Source organism: Ursus maritimus, unplaced genomic scaffold (genome assembly GCF_017311325.1).
Source record: "Ursus maritimus isolate PB19 unplaced genomic scaffold, ASM1731132v1 scaffold_3, whole genome shotgun sequence".
In the NCBI taxonomy this organism is placed as follows: domain Eukaryota; kingdom Metazoa; phylum Chordata; class Mammalia; order Carnivora; family Ursidae; genus Ursus; species Ursus maritimus.
The window spans coordinates 70,217,993-70,228,034 of record NW_024425563.1 but is presented as its reverse complement, the minus strand read 5'-3'; the positions used below and the strand labels follow the sequence as shown (position 1 = coordinate 70,228,034).

At 34.1% G+C, this 10,042-nt stretch overlaps 1 protein-coding gene across 1 annotated transcript in view; it reads left to right on the top strand.

The window, feature by feature from the left end:
* Nucleotides 1-10,042, top strand: part of AKAP9 (A-kinase anchoring protein 9) — a 157,009-nt gene that overhangs the window by 12,795 nt on the left and 134,172 nt on the right. The window lies entirely within an intron of this gene.

Genomic DNA, 10,042 nt, shown 5'->3' with positions numbered 1-10,042 from the left:
AAAACAGCAGAGAAAAGTATTTGAGTCTGCAACATGACTAGTAGGTTTATCATGTAAATTGTACTTTATGGTTGATTTTAGGGATATTTATAGATTTATATGATTATCGTATCATATGTTTTTAGAATCCTTCATGTAAGATGCATCTCCCCTCTGTTATCTTCCTGGACATCTTTCTTGCCTCCTTGTTCCCTAATTCCAGGAGAAGAATTGAAATGACTTACTTCTTTTCTCAAGCTTGAGAGGCAGGAGAGAGCTGGGTGTCATGGATAGTAATTTCCTCAGGAGGAAGTTCTGCGTATTTTAGAAATACCTAAATTAATTATGTCTCAGTTACAAAAGAATCAATATAAAATGTATAGGTAATGTGTCCTTGGGTGGCTCAGTCAATTAAGTGTCCAATTCTTGGTTTCAGCTCAGGTCTTGATCTCAGGGTCATGAGTTCAAGCCCCACACCCAGTGTGGAGCCTACTTGGGAAAAAAAAAAAGTGTATAGGTAAGATAAATGATAAAAAGAAAAGCTACCTTTATTCTTATTACCCAGCTTAAGAAATATGCACATTCAAGTACATTGGAAAATCTGATCTCAGTCCCTTACACCTCAGATGACTGCAATTCTGAATTTTGTTTATCATTGCTTTGCTTTTCTGTATCACATATATATATATACATAAACAGTTTGTTGGTTTTCCTGTTTTTGAACTTAATGGTATCATATTGCAAGCAGTCTTTAGTGATTTGCTTTATGTTCAATATTATGTATAGAGTGTTCACTCCTGCATAGTATTCCATTATTGAAATTTGCCCCAGTACCAATGAACATTTGGGTTGTTTCCAGTTTTTTTGTTATTACCAACATTGCTGCTGTGTTAGCTTTGTCCATCTTCTGATGCACAGCATGTGCCAAGGGCTTCGATGTGTGCAGAGATTGTGATCCCAAGGTCTGTCAGTTCTTGGGGAGTAGTGACTATGTGAGGGAATGAGGTAGGAAGAGAAAATGAAGCCAAAAACAAACTGATATTTGTGTTTATTATATACCTCATTACATCACATAAGTGGTCGCTGACAGATGTCCTTTAGAGCTGTTCATGGACACTGGATACCTGACAGGATGGACCTTTGAACTGACCAGATGTAGCAGTTCATCCATTATTAAATTTAGCAGTTCTTCCATTATTAAATTGAGAATTCTTACAAAAAGAAGATACGTGTATCAGAAGGAGTAATAGCCTCTATAACCTGTGGCTTATAAATGAAACCTCAAGTGATAAATTGCCATGTATTTATGTTGCTGAGAGAGAGAGTATCTGTTACAGATATACCTTGGCTTATAAGAGATGTACACTGCTTTTATTTATTTATTTTTAATTAGATTAAGCTTCATCATATGGAGAGACTAGATAAGATTGGGACAAAGTGCCATTATTCTCACTCATTATTAACTGAGGTGACAGTGAAATGAAACAGAGGTAAATGGTATTTGAATAGTGAAGATGTAATGACCTGTCAGTGTTGGCAGTTATGCTTCTGAGGTTTGGTAACCGTGTCTGGAGAGGCTGATGAAAGTGCCTAGGTCCTAGGACAGCATATTCCTGGGGCTCTGTCTTCTCTCTGTTTTTTGGGATGAGATTTGTGGTAGATGTGTAGTTGTATTATGTCCTTTAAAAAAATGGTGATATTAACTTTAAGTCCAACATAATTTTATTAGCAAATATTCTTTACAGATCTGTGGGGGAGGGAGGAAGTGAAGATTTTTCAGAGAAGAAAACAATCACCCATAGTTTCTACCCACAAGTAATCACTCTTAGTTTGTTGATTCTTTGTTTCTGTGTTTATTTTTAAACTTAGCTTGAATCATACTCTATGCAATTTTGGCTTCTTTTCCCCTGACTTTATGTTGAGAGCATTTTCTCACATTAATTTTTTTTTTGAAAACATTATTTTTGACAGTTACATAAGTTACATTGTAGGTTATGCAGTAATGTAATCATAGACCTGATATGTCATCTTTTAAAAAATTTTTTAAATTTATTTTAAATAATCTCTACACCCAGTGTGGGGCTTGAACTCACAACCCCATGATCATGAGTTACATGCTCTTCTGACTGAGCCAGACATGACACCCATCTTTTTTTTTTTTTTAAAGAAACTGTGCAGATGTTCTGAAGTTCTGAGGAATAATGCTTAAAATTATTGTTTAGTAGTGCCTCTTTTTTATAAAAAATAAATTATCTTTTTTTATTCAACAAATATTCGTTGAGAACCTATGTGCAGGCACTCTTCTAGACTTATAGTATTATGTAGGCTTTGATTTTGATTAAAAATCCCTTCCCTCCTGGAGCTTACCATCTAGTTATTTGTTCTGAAATAAATTAACTTCATATAATCAGCATCATGAGCCTAAAACAGTATTTTAATAATTTTATGTATTTAGAAGAGATTTGTTCTAAACACTAAAGTAATCATTCTACTTTTCCATATCTGTGATCTTTTTTCAGTTGGAGTCATTTAGTAATAGATACTGTTTGTTGTTTTCCAAGCAATGGTTTTTGTTTGTGTTTATTTTTTTTTTAAGAGGGAGGCCGGGAGGGACAGAGGGAGAGGGAAAGAGGGAATCCCAAGCAGGCCGCTCACCCAGTGCGGAGCCCAACACCGGGCTCAGTCCCACAACCCTGATCATGACCTGAGCTAAAACCGAGAGCCAGACGCTTAATCAACTGAGCCACCCAGCCACCCCTCAAGAAACTGTTTTTTTAAAAAAACTCTTAAAATGTAAAACTCTGGCTTTTCCTCCTTTATAATGGAGAGTAGGAAGAGGAGACAGGGAAAAATTGAAAATAATTCTTCAAGAGAGCCCTTAAAACTGGAAGAAATCTTTATTTTTTAAAAATGTATTTGTTTGAGAGAGAAAGTGTGCGCCCACGCATGCTAGCAGCGTAGGGGCAGAGAGAGAGAGAGAGGGAGAGAGAATCTTGAGCTGACTCCCCATTGAGCGTGGAGCCTAATGCTTGATTTCACGACCCTGAGACCATGACCTGAACTGAAATCAACAGTTGGACACTTGCCCCAAAACTGGAAGAAATCTTAAAAAGTCCTTCTAATCTACCTCTTCATTATACAGTTGAAGAAATCGGGTTCTGCTGAGGTCACATGGCTTGTCCAGTGTCACAAAGCTACTTATTAGACTCTCTTTAGACATAATGATTCAGTACTGTATTATGTATAATCCATGTTCTTTTTGAAATATTTTTATTCAACAAATATTTGTGTCTACTATCTGCCATATAATGAAATATGTTAAAATATGCAAAATTAAGATGATTCCTTAGCATGCAGAATCTGTTTTCTTCTTAAACATGAAGGTGTTCCAAAACTAATAAAAAATCTACATTGAATGAGATTATAGGATATAAGTAAGACTGATGGCTCAGTAATGTAAAGTTCTGAGGTCTTTTCCATATCTGATATTTTTGGGGCTATTTGGCATTGTTGTTTTCCAACAGTTTGTGATACTGTTGGAAAATATGCTTCAGAGCAAAGTGTTGCTTTTGTCTTCTTTGCTTTTCAGTTGCCCTACATACAAATTGTCTTTGGGTCAACTGTTGTAATCTTCTTTTTGTTTCCATAGTTAGGCCCCTGGAGTTTTGTTGTAATAGTTTGTACGACATTCTTGTGCAGCATTCATTAAGGAATATTAAAAAGGTTTAAAGCCAGCGCTGACAAGTACAGATAGTCACCATAATTAGAATTAATTAGGATTTCTTAAATTTTCTACAATAAAAACATAGAAAATGGCTCAACTTACAGCTGTTTTTGGAAACTGGAGAGACTAGATAACATTTTAAATATTTTACAATGTTCTTTTTTTGGGGGGGTGTTGTTGTGGTGGGTGTGTTTTCCCCCAGCTTTATCAAAAAAATACTTGTTTCATGATTTCATATATTCTTGCCTTTGAACTTAGTGTTCTAGGATTTGAAGTATAATGGCAAATGAGGGAAAAAAAGGAACTCAATGCATGGAACATAAATTGGTATAATGGAAAACATACTGAATTTGGAGTCAGGTATTCTTGTTCTATTCTGCCACTTAACTGATTATGATCTAGGCAAGTAACTCACATTTGTCTTCAAATCTCAGCTTCCATATTCTTTTTTCCAGTAGGGTATTTCCTGATTTCTCCCAACGTCCCCAAGCAAATTAAATCTTTCCATTGTAGGCTTTCTTTAGTACCTATACTTTATCTTCAAAGCATATTTTATCTCTTGAAAGGATATATTTCTGTGTTTATCTATATTTGTTTAATTTGTTCTTCCTACCTGGATTACAGTTCATAGGAGTATGGTGTCTGTCTGTTCAATTCATTACTACCTGTGCTGCCTTTTAAGCACAGTGCTGGATACATGATAGGCAGTCAATAAATATTTTTTAAATAAATAAACTACTTAATACTTGTTATATGCCAAGATATTAAGCTCACAGATATAAAACTCAGCCACCACATCTCTTATAGAAAGCTGCCTTTGAAAGTCATCAGAGAGGGAGGAAAACCATGAGACTCTTAACTCTAGGAAACATACTAGGGGTTGCGGAGGGGGATGGCATAAGTGGGTGATGGGCATTAAGGAGGGCACGAGATGTGATGAGCACTGGGTGTCATACACAACTGATGAATTATTGAATTCTACATCTGAAACTAATGATGTACTATATGTTGGCTAATTGAATTTAAATTTAAAAAAATTTATTAAAAATAAAGCCACCTTTGACAAAATCAGGACACAGGAGGCTCCCATACCACCTCCTTAAAGATATATAGGAGTACTTTTGACTATGAAATTGTACAGTAATTTTTATTTGCTTCCCACAACTCAATGATGTAATTAATAGGCTGGCCTTGACTAAAAGATCCTACTAGTAGGACCATATGTTTTGATTCATGTCTAGCACAGTCCCTGGAACATAGTTAACACTCAGTGAACACTTGATAAACAGGTTATAATTAGTAGTTTTTTTGAAGTGCCATTATAAAAACTTGGCATGTTTTTATATAGCATTTTTTAAGTTCCTTGTTTTATTGAGAATAATTGCTTATAAAGTTTTAAATATTGAACTTGAGGAATAAATTATCAGTCGTTTTTGTTTAGTCGGTTATTCATGTTCTGGTCAGAGTAAGATACTTGCTTGAGATTTGAATCAGTTTTGAAAGACAAGTGTATGTGGACATGGTATCTTTCCAGTAAATCTTGCAACTATTTCTGTGCCTACATATGTTAACATTTTTATAATTGGCTTCCAAATGACAAACACAGATGGCCGTAGTCTGAATTTTCAGCATGTTTTAGAATAAATGTTTTCCCAGTAATTTAAAGTGTATCATTTCAATATCAGATGATTAGCTAATTGAGTAGAGTTTCTGATTTTTGCTTATCTGCTGTCTTGCCACTTTTCAGATTTAAAATAAAAGTAGCTTAGATGAGTATAAGAAATTAGACTTACGGTATGATCTTAACTTCTCTCACATTTTTATGAAATGGAACTCTTGCTGAAAAGCTATTCTGGGCATTATATATTTATTTATTTTTAAAATCAAAGTATAATTAACATAGTATGATATTGGTTTCAGATGTACAATATAATGATTCAGTAGTTCTATACATATGCAAGAGTATTCTCACTCACCTTTACCTGTTTCACCCATCTCCCTACCCGCCTCCCCTCTACAATTTCTTCTCTGTATTTAAGAGTTTTTTTCCCTGTTTTATCTCTTTTTTGTTTTTTAAATTCCACATATGAGTAAAATTATGTAGTATTTGTCTCTTAGTCTGACTTATTTCACTTAGTATAATGCCCTCCAAGTCTACCCACGTTGTCTCAAATGGTATGCATGCTCTCTCTCTCTTTTCTTTTTTTTGGGGGGGAGGGGCAGGGGAGAGAGAGACTCACAAGCAGGCATTTAGCGCAGAGCCCAACATGGGACTTGATCCCACAACCCGAGACCATAACCCGAGCAGAAATCACTTCACATGCCCACCTAAGTAAGCCACCGGCACCATCTCATTTTTTATGGCTATATAATATTCCATTGTGTATGCGTTCCGCCTCTTCCTTATCCATTTGTCTGTCAGTGAACTGTTAGGTTGCTTTCATATCTTGGCTTTAGTAAATAAACCTGCAATAAACATGGGGATGTATATATCTTTTTAAATTAGTGTTTTCATTTTCTTTGAATAAATACTTAATGGTGGAAGAACTGGATCATATGGTAATTCTATTTTTAATTTTTTGAGGAATCTCCATACTGTTTCCCACAGTGGCTACATCAATATGCATTCCCAGCAGCCATGCATAGGGTTTCCATTTTCTCCACATCCTCAGCAGCACTTGTTATTTCTTGTGTTTTTGATTTTAGGCATTCTGACAGGAGTAAAGTGATACCTCATTGTGGTTTTGATTTGCATTTTCCCGATGATGAGTGATGTTGAGTAGCTTTTTATGCATCTGTTAGCCATCTATATGTTTTTTTTGGAGAAATATCTATTCAAAACATCTGTTCATTTTTTTTTTTTTAAGATTTTATTTATTTATTCAACAGAGATAGATAGAGACAGCCAGTGAGAGAGGGAACACAAGCAGGGGGAGTGGGAGAGGAAGAAGCAGGCTCATAGCAGAGGAGCCTGATGTGGGGCTCGATCCCATAACGCCGGGATCACGCCCTGAGCCGAAGGCAGATGCGTAACCGCTGTGCCACCCAGGTGCCCCTGTTCATTTTTTAGTCAGATTTTTTTTTGGTGTTGAGTTGCATAGCTTTGTATACTTTTTTGTGAAACAGAACTCTTGCTAAAACGCTATTGTGGGAATTATTTTTGAGAAGAATTTTGCCTTGTTTTTTTTTGCCTGATGGAGGAAGATGGTGAGAGGGATTATTTTGTGTTTTAATTCATTTAATTGCTGACTTTAAATCTAAGACCATGGAACTTTTCTAGATAGTAGAATTAGATATGCCTGTTATATCATCTTAATTCTGGTTCTAAGGAACAGTGCTTAAAATGATTTTTTGTTAGTGGTGACTTTTCTGTAAAAGATAAGTTATCTTTTTTTCACTCAACATGTATTTTTTTAGTACTGTTCCAGGCTTTGAATATATAGCAGTGAACAGAACAAAAGTCCTTACCCTCATGCTGTTTACCTTCTGGTTAATTATTCTGAAAAAATAGTATGACTTCATATAGACAGTAAAAGGCCTAAAACAATGTCTTGGTAATTTTATGTTCTTAGAAATGATTTGTTATAAACATGATAATAAAACCATTCTACTTTTTTTTTTTAAAGATTTTATTTATTTATTCGACAGAGATAGCGACAGCCAGCGAGAGAGGGAACACAAGCAGGGGGAGTGGGAGAGGGAGAAGCAGGCTCATAACAGAGGAGCCTGATGTGGGGCTCGATCCCATAACGCCGGGATCACGCCCTGAGCCGAAGGCAGACGCTTAACCGCTGTGCCACCCAGGCGCCCCAAAACCATTCTACTTTTTAATTTTTATTAATTTAAGTAATCTCTCTTCCCAATGTGGGGCTCAAACTCACGACCCCAAGATCGAGAGTCACATGCTGCTCGGACTGAGCCTGTCAGGAGCCCAAAGAACCATTCTACTTTTTATTCTATATCTGTCTATTAATAACTTTTTCATTTGGGTTCATTTAGTAATGGATACTGTTGTCTCAGAGGTGTTTTTTTAAAAAATCAAACTTTTTAAAATAGTTTTAGTTTTCTCCTTTGTTATGTATTTGTACATTAAAAATAAATATTAAATAGAAATTATAACCCAACAAATTGGAATTTTAAACAGAACATTCGTCTTTATATTCTCTGCTCTCTGGGTATATTTTCTCACACAGACAACATGGAATTTTAAGAAGTTTCTGAATTTGAACTTAAACATCAAGAATGTCATTATTAATATTTTTCTTGGTTTTGTGTTCTCTCTGAGGGATCTTTTTAAAATGATGTGCCTAGACTTTTGATTCTATTTTCAGATAATATGTAATAGTGTTTCAGTTGGTTTATTTTTAAGAATGAATTTACTATCCTCCAAAGTAGTTTAAATGCATTCCAGCAGCTTAATAATGTACAAATAGAGGCAACTGGTCTTGCATCTGTTCCTTAAGCAGACGTGAAGTAGGATAATAGGCTAGTTGCTAAATAACTCAGGAAAATTTTTAATGTGATATATTTTTACATTCTATAAGGTCGGCGATTGATTAGATACTTCAGATTTATGAGTTAGATGTCTTTATTAAATAATCACTACCACATAGCTGTATCCTTTTCTTCATCTACAATAGACAAAATAAGTATAAAATATGCTGTGTGTTATTCTGTAAGTTCTGGTATTTGTCGCATATTTTTATAGCTAATGATAACATCATTAAGATTGTTTTAATACTTCGTATCATAAGAAATTTACTGGCCATCTCTGTGCTTGGTCTAATTAATAGTTATATAATTAATATGCTGGTAGTAGATTTCCTTTTTTTAAGGCACAAAGGGGCTTATACCTATTCTTATGCTTTTGTTCTCTTAACGATCAAGTAGCTCAAATTAAAGAATTGATGGTTAGTAGTTGCTTTATATAAAATTTAGAAAATATGTTGCATAAAAAAGGAAATTTCAAATGAGCATAAGGAAAAATACCTATAATCTCCAATCTAGAGAGATAATCAAAGTTGTGGTTATATTCTTCCAGAATTTGTCTATGCCTATGTGTATAATGTTATTAAAATTGTGTTACACGCAAACAGTGAATCATGGAACACTACATCAAAAACTAAGGATGTACTGTATGGTGACTAATATAACATAATAAAAAATTTAAAAAAAAATTCAAGCTAGTTAGAATTATTGGAGGCTGTGAGCTTGATTCCTGCTTTTCTTTGTTGAAAGAGATATACACCATTTTCCATTTATTAAAGAAAAGATTTTATTGCAGTATTATTTTATATATACCACTGTGTCAAACATCTTTATTATTTTTCACATATACTTTTATGTAAACATCTTTAATATTATTGATTATTTGCATTAACATTATTTTAACTGAGTTAATCCAGTGTTACCCAAAGTATGTAATACATACTTCTGATTTTAGGTGGTGACCAGATATTTTAGGTGTTAGACTGATCCAATATTAAATAATAGTGAATAGTATCGTAAGACAGTTAATACTCTTCCAGTTTTTTTTTTAGTCCATCTGTTTACAGTAAGCCAAAAGTCTGTTTGATGTTCATATATCCTTAATACTCTGCTAACACTTGCCTGTTTCTCTTATAACCCTCAGCAGGAATACCTAACTAAAATTTTAATAATGTAGTGTTAATTTTCATTTCATTAATTTCTGTTTCCTATTTTCTTTAAGAAAATCACAAGTGATGCTGGCTTTTAATTTATGCCAGGATAGAAAGTCTCCTTTTAAAATAAATTTAGATAAGTACATGAGTTAAAACATGTTAAGTTAATGTAAGTATAGATGGCATTAGGACATGGCAAAAATCCTGATGATGATATGCAAGTGATTAGGGGATAGGAAGCACTATTGTTTGACATTTAAATTATTTCAAATTTTTTCCCATTAGAAACAAGGCTGCAGTGATCATTTATATAACTAAATCTTTTGCGTGGACTAATTATATTTAGTACAAAAAGTATAAGTCCCAGAAATTTCACAAGGTAAACACATTTAGACCCCTTATATTTTTGTATAATCTAACATCCAGAGATTACATTCTCACCAAGCAGTGAGTGAGGGTGCCTACTTTCCCTATTTTACCCAACTCTGGGCTAATTTTTTTTCTTTAGACATGACATTTTCAGTTCTTAATATTTGAATAGTACTTATTCAGAAGTACCTGATTTCTTTGCAATTCGGTAATTATGTTAAGGACTGTAACAATTGTCCTTTATTTAGTTATCATTTTAGTGATGGTTTAATCTTGTAAAGAAAATGACTCCAAAGATACTTGCTTTTTTCATGTGGTGGTAAAGAAA